The sequence below is a fragment of the Leuresthes tenuis genome, unplaced genomic scaffold (genome assembly GCF_036924035.1).
Source record: "Leuresthes tenuis unplaced genomic scaffold, fLeuTen1.0.hap1 SCAF_71, whole genome shotgun sequence".
In the NCBI taxonomy this organism is placed as follows: Eukaryota; Metazoa; Chordata; class Actinopteri; order Atheriniformes; family Atherinopsidae; genus Leuresthes; species Leuresthes tenuis.
In genome coordinates this window covers 292104-299029 of record NW_027325425.1, presented here as the reverse complement: position 1 = coordinate 299029, position 6926 = coordinate 292104, and the positions used below count along the sequence as shown (strand labels likewise).

Sequence of the window (6926 nt, the reverse complement as noted above, 5' to 3'; positions counted from 1 at the left end):
TGAATTTGACATCTGCCTTGCATGTAACAGATTAGCTGTTTAGCAGTTTTAATTTAGTTTGAGTGAAGGAATTCATTTTATAGCAAAATCCGAAATCGTGAAGAACTCATGAAAGTAAGCTTATTCTCGGATTCCTGAAACTTTAGATTTGCTCTTTCTTTTACTGCAAAGTACAACGTTGTTTTTTTTTTGTTTAAATCTTTCTAGACATGGTAAATATTAAGGACAAAGCAGTTTTCACATAGTTTGAGTGAAGGAATTCATTTTATAGATAAAATCCCAAGAGTCTGCTGAGAAAAGAGAGTGAATGCGAAGTAGACTTTAACACGGCTATGGGAGCGAGCCGAGTGTGGGCTAACCGGGAGAATTGCTTGAAAGAAACGCGACACCGAATGAGCGATCAGAACAAAGCCTCAATACGGGATTCTCGTGGTGTTTTTGTTGCTGCCTTGTCTTTTGCACAGAGTAAAAGACAAGGCAGCCATCGAATAGGGCCCGATTGTTCCTACTTGGTCAGCCGAGGAGCAAGGGGGGGGGAGCAAGCGTCTCAACCAAGCAAAGCTCACCATGGGGAAGGTGGCTATGCCAACTAGCCTGATGCCCTGCTCCCGCAGTGACGGATAATCGTACTCTGGTTTCTCTTCATAACGTACAAGTCTTTCGCCTTTTACTAAAGATTTCTGTGGAGAGCAGCACTAATGAGTTGTTTCTATTTTTGGCAGGCTTTACCTTTGCGGGTGAAGCCCTTTCTGTCTGTGCAAAAGAAATCTTCTTACTGTGCAGAGTGACTTCTCTGAGTAGAGTCGCCTTACTTGTTGCGACTGTGCCGATGTTCGAAGCTGGAGTGCAAAGTTGTTGCTTGAATGGTGCTTGCTGGAGCGTGCGGGAGTGCAAAGTTATACCATTTAAAAGGGCTGAAGAGTGCTCAGTGCAGCGGGTGGGCGACACTCTGGCCACCTTGAAAACCGAGGTTACATCCACTACCAGGGGCAGCCCAAGTTCTGCCGCAAGTGTGGTGAGCATGGGCACCTGGTTGAGGCTTGTACCAAGGTGTTATGTGGGAAGAGCAGAGAAATTGGGCAAACTTTTGGAGAGTGTCCAAATGGCAGGAAATGTAATCTCTGTGGAGAATTAAATCACCTCTTCAGAGATTGCCCTAAATCTTTTGCCAACAAATTAAAGACGGTAAAGCCACAGTCAAGCCAACAAAGAGAAGGACCAAAGGTGGCAGTTGGTGAACAAAGTGAAGAGGTTGACCCAATAAATTCAAACTTCCCGCAAAAAGCTTGGATTGGAAGTGAGGAGCAAAAAGGGGAGGGGCCTGTAGAGGCCTCACCACTCAGTGTTGAAGTCTGTGAGAATTCACAGGCAGAGGGTGGAGCTACGCTAAATGAGGAGGAAGAGCAGACAGGTGAGTCTAGTGAAGATACTCACCTCCCCGAAGGTCAACAGCCGAAGAGGACGGCATCTGAGCCTCTGATTCCCCAGTGGTATCAGAGAAGAGGGGAAGGGTTAGGTCCCTTTCAGACAGTTCTTCAGTGGAAGAACCTAGAGTCTTCCCCTCCGACTCACCAAATGAGGTCTCCTTTTTAACTTCAGCTCTGCAATCGACCCCCAGGGACTCAAAGTTAAATGCAACATTGCGTCAGAGGCCAACATCGAGAGTCCGAAAAGGAAATATAGATCACCCTACTCACTTTTCACCTAAAGAAATGAAGGAAGAGCTAGTTTCCCAAGAAATAACCTGTGTGTAATTTGTTTTGATAACTTAGAAAAACGAAAATGACATACCTACTTTCCTTTATGCTTTTAATGGTTCTCACCTTCTCAACACTAAATGTGAGAAGTGTGAAATCAAAGACAAGAGCCCAGAGTATTTTATCCTTCTTAGACTCCATAAAATCAGATGTGTTTTTAATACAAGAATGTGGACTACCTTTTTTAAAAAAACATAGACAATGGGAGGAAATGTGGCCCCATTTATCGATATGGAGTGGCTCAAATCAAAATAAAAATGATGGTGTGGCCATTCTAATTAAAAATCTGCATGTTCTGGTGAAAGGTAGCACAGTGGTGAGAGACGGACGGGCACTTTTAGCACACTTGAATTTTATGGGGCAAGACTTTAACCTCTTAAATATTTATGGTTTCAATGGAAAAAATGAAAGGTATGACCTTTTAGAAGATATACAGCTTTACATGCTAGGGCAAGTACCTTTAGTTGTAGGAGGGGATTTTAACTGTATCTTGAGCAGGAAAGATAGAAAAAGAGCAGGGGTAGATTTTAAAGTGGATAAGACTTCGATTTTACTTCAGGGCATATGCAGGGATTTTAAGCTTACTGACTGTTTTAAAACCATGCATCCCAGAGAGGAGGGCTTCACCTGGTTTAGTCATGATGGCACCAGAGCCTCTCGCATTGATTATTTCTTTACTAGAGATTGCCCACCCACTGATGTTAGATTAACCCCTGTTTTCTTTTCAGACCACCTTATGCTCTCCTGCACCCTTTCACCCCCTTCTGGTGTGACGGTAGGAAGTGGTCTGTGGAAACTCAACTGTTCCCTGTTGGAGGATGAAATCATAGTCAGTCAGTACAGGGAATGTTATAAAGAGTGGCAGACCCTTCAAGACCTCTACGAAACACATGCACAATGGTGGGAAATGGTGAAGGAAACGACCCAGACTTTTTTTAAACAGCAAGGTAAACGTAAAAAAAGGAAAGAGAATAGATGTATGATGGGACTACATAAACGCTTACAGCGCAACTTTAAACTAAATCAGTGTGGCATAGACTTTAAAGAAGAAATCAAAGATGTCAAAAAGGAAATGTCAGTTTTAGCAGAAATAAAGAGTAAAGGAATTTTTGTAAGAAGCAGGGAGCAGGAAATTGAGGAAGGTGAAAAAGAAAGAAAGTTATAAATAAAAAGGAGTGTAATCAAAATCTAAAAAGAGAAGATGGGTTTTTAACAAAATCCACACAAGAGATGATTGAAACTGTACATACCTTTTATAGTAACATGTACAAAGAGAAACCAGTGCACTTGGAAACATCGGCAGAAATCTTAAAATTCGTTGACAAAACCGTAAAAGAGAATGCACACTTGACACAGAATTTTACTGCTTTAGAGTTAAAAAAATGCCTAACAGGTTTTAAGAGAAGTCGAGCTCCGGGTTTAGACGGGCTTCCTGCAGAATTCTATCTGACCTATTGGGACCTTTTATCATCAGACATTTTAGATGTTTTTAAAGATTTTGAAAAACTCGACCGACTGCCTGACAGTTTTAGAGTGGGAATAGTGACTCTACTTTATAAAAAAAATGATAAGACTGACCTAAAGAATTGGAGGCCCATCACACTTTTAAACTTTGACTGTAAACTTTTTAGCAAGGTTTTAGCGACACGGATGTCCTCTGTTTTAGAGGAGGTAATTCACCCAGACCAAGCTTGTGCCATCTCAGGGAGACAACTCACCGACAGCCTCGTACTGATTCGAGACATCATTGATTACGCTAGAGACAGAAACACCCGGCTTGTCATCTTAAATTTAGACTTTGAAAAAGCATTTGATCGGGTCTCGCATCAATATCTCTTTCAGGTGTTGCAGCCATCGAAAAGGGCCCGATTGTTCCTACTTGGTGAGCTTTGCTTGGTTGAGACGCTTGCCCCCCCCCCCTGCTCCTCGGCTGACCAAGTAGAAACAATCTATTCGATGGCTGCCTTGTCTTTTACTCTGTGCAAAAGACAAGGCAGCCACAAACACCACGGGAACACCGTATTGAGGCTTTGTTCTGACCACTCATTCGGTGTCGCGTTTCTTTCAAGCAATTCTCCCGGTTAGCCCGCACTCGGCTCGCTCCCAGAGCCGTGTTAAAGTCCACTTCGCATTCACTCTCCTTTCTCAATAGATTAAAAGAAAGTTTCATCTTGGGCTCCCTGAAACTTCCATCCTGCACCGCTGTTTGCTTTTTCACAAGAGCAGAGGAGAGCGCACCGTTCCCAGCGGCACTGCAGTACCGGGTCGAGGCTTGGAGTGAACGGAGCAAGCTTCTTTTTCAACTCCTATTCTTAAAAATCCATTTAATATGTTGTTCTCGTATAGAGGACATATTAAACTGATAAGAACAGATACTACACTTGATCTTAGCCAAAAGGCCGAGAAGCGATAACTGTCCACTGTTTCAGGTCCGAGGGCCCTTGCTGGCACAATGCGCACTTGTAGCAGTGTTCTTTTTATGGCCATAGGTGGCCAGAGTGTCACGTTGCACCTCCGCCCACCCGCTGCACTGAGCACTCTTCAGCCCTTTTAAATGGTATAACTTTGCACTCCCGCATGCTCCAGCAAGCACCATTCAAGCAACAACTTTGCACTCCAGCTTCGAACATCGGCACAGTCGCAACAAGTAAGGCGACTCTACTCAGAGAAGTCACTCTGCAAAGTAGCAAGATTTCTTTTGCACAGACAGAAAGGGCTTCACCCGCAAAGGTAAAGCCTGCCAATAATAGAAACAACTCATTAGTGCTGCTCTCCACGGAAGTCTTTAGTAAAAGGCGAAAGACTTGTATGTTATGAAGAGAAACCAAAGTACGATTATCCGTCACTGCGGGAGCAGGGCATCAGGCTAGTTGGTTTAGCCACCTTCCCCATGGTGAGCGAGAATCCCGTATTGAGGCTTTGTTCTGACCGCTCATTCGGTGTCGCGTTTCTTTCAAGCAATTCTCCCGGTTAGCCGACACTCGGCTCGCTCCCATAGCCGTGTTAAAGTCTACTTCGCATTCACTCTCTTTTCTCTGCAGACTCTTGGGATTTTATCTATAAAATGAATTCCTTCACTCAAACTATGTTAAAACTGCTTTGTCGTTCATATTTACCATGTCTAGAAAGATTTAAACAAAAAAAACAACGTTGTACTTTGCAGTAAAAGAAAGAGCAAATCTAAAGTTTCAGGAATCCGAGAATAAGCTTACTTTCAGGAGTGCTTCACGATTTCGGATTTTGCTATAAAATGAATTCCTTCATTCAAACTAAATTAAAACTGCTAAACCGCTAATCTGTTACATGTAAGGCAGATGTCAAATTCACCGAAATAGGATCTAAGGGTATTCGGCCAATCGAGCTGTAGCAGCTTCGGTAAAAGAGTATAAGTTGAAGAGTTTGTGAATAAAGGTGTGCGCACACATAGTGAGCTGTAGGAAAATAGGCAGGGAGCAATGCCGGCTGGGGTATATGTTCTTGTATGTTGTCTGACTGTTTGATTTGAATGTGTTGTGTAAGTGTCCTGTTGAATGTTTGGGCTTTGACACTTCACTGTGGTTGTTAACTGTGTGGTGTGTCCTGAAATGTTATATGTTTGGGCTGTGTGACATGCTTAATGCTTGTCAGTAGCTACCCACTTATTCATATATAGCAACTGACAACATAAGAAGTCCGGACATACTTTGATAGTAGTTGTAGAAGTATCCTTATTGATAATAGATAAACTAATTCATAGTGATAGAACAGTAGATGAACAGGTGCCTGCACGTCTCACGAAAATAAAATGGGTGTATGATTGCTGACGGCAGAGCAATACTGCCAAACTTATGAGTTCTTGTAGCAAACTTGATTCAGTGTCTTGACGTGTATACGCTGTTTCGCTGACTTGATTGTCACAAGAAACAAAGTGTGTTTGATAAGATCCGACCATTTTATTACGGGAGGATCAGTATGTATGGATTCTGATGTGACTGATAAACCCATTCGTATCTTAAGCATAATCTAATACGTGAGACAACGCCCTGGCACACAATCAAAAAAAAAAAAGAGAGAGTGGTTTTGTGTCCCCACAGTCCATAATGTAGAAAAGAGAGAAAAAAGCCTTTCTGATTTGGTGTGTGTGCTCATAGTGCAGAGTGTAGAGAAAAGAGAGAAAAGAAAGCCGTTTTGGTGTCACGGGTGTTGTGACTTACACACACACATTTCTGAATTGAGAAAAGAAATTATTTTAGAGGAAGCAGTAGAGTTTAGATCCCACATTTGTTGATAGGCATTCATTTATTTCTTCACTTCTGATGAAGTTTCAACAATAAACAACAAACTTTGTATTATGAGAAAGAACCAGACTCATTCTTCGGGAATCCGAAAATAAGCACGAATTCGGATTCTCCTATAAAACGAATTAATTAACTCAAACCAAGTTAAGACTGCTTTGTCCTTCATATTTATTCATGTCTAATCAAGTTTCAACGATAAACAACGTTGTACTTTGTAGAATGAGAAAGAACTTCTTCAGCAATAAGCATCTCTCGACATATGACGAAATACAGATTTTGCTATAAAATTCATTTCTTCTATCAGCGTGACTTAAAACTGTTTGTCCTCCTTATTTATCCACTTCAAATCAAGTTTCAACAATTAAAAAAAAATTGTAGTTTGAGAAAGAACAACTTAATCTTCAGCAATCAGTATAAAAAGAGGGTAACAAAAGGTGCAAATGCCAACCATACATCACTAAAAGGTGGAGCGGAAGTATTCAGCTGCAAGTAGGTGTGAATGTTCGACCATAATTTGTAAAAAGTGGGTAAGAAAAGGTTCGAATGCCCGACTAAATATTAACAAAAGCGGGAGGAGAGGTCTTCGGATGAGAGTGGGTGAGAATTTCCTACCATACAAGTATGGTGGAGAGGAAGCTGTGATTGGCCGACAATAGTAAAAAGCAGGTGAGAAAAGGTGCGAATGTCAAAACATACATGATCAAAACAGGGAGCGGAGGTGTTTGGCTGCGACAAGGTGTGAATGTCCACCCATAATTAATGAAAAACGGGCAACAAGTAGGTTCGAATGCCCAACCATACATCATCAAAAGCAGGAGTGGATGTGTTCGGCTTCAAGAAGGTATGAATGTCCATCAATAATTGCTATAAAACATGAAAGAAAATTTTCGAA

General features: G+C 41.8%; 3 non-coding genes across 3 annotated transcripts; 1 reads left to right on the top strand and 2 right to left on the bottom strand.

Moving 5' to 3' along the window:
* Nucleotides 1–626: 626 nt before the first annotated feature.
* LOC140286081 (U5 spliceosomal RNA) lies at nucleotides 627–740 on the top strand. Its single transcript, XR_011910974.1, has one exon. It is a non-coding gene; the product is annotated as a U5 spliceosomal RNA (small nuclear RNA).
* A 3244-nt stretch (nucleotides 741–3984) lies between these two features.
* On the bottom strand, nucleotides 3985–4168 carry LOC140286062 (U2 spliceosomal RNA). Its single transcript, XR_011910969.1, has one exon. It is a non-coding gene; the product is annotated as a U2 spliceosomal RNA (small nuclear RNA).
* Nucleotides 4169–4476: 308 nt separating this feature from the next.
* Nucleotides 4477–4590, bottom strand: LOC140286083 (U5 spliceosomal RNA). Its single transcript, XR_011910976.1, has one exon. It is a non-coding gene; the product is annotated as a U5 spliceosomal RNA (small nuclear RNA).
* Between the last annotated feature and the right edge of the window lie 2336 nt (nucleotides 4591–6926).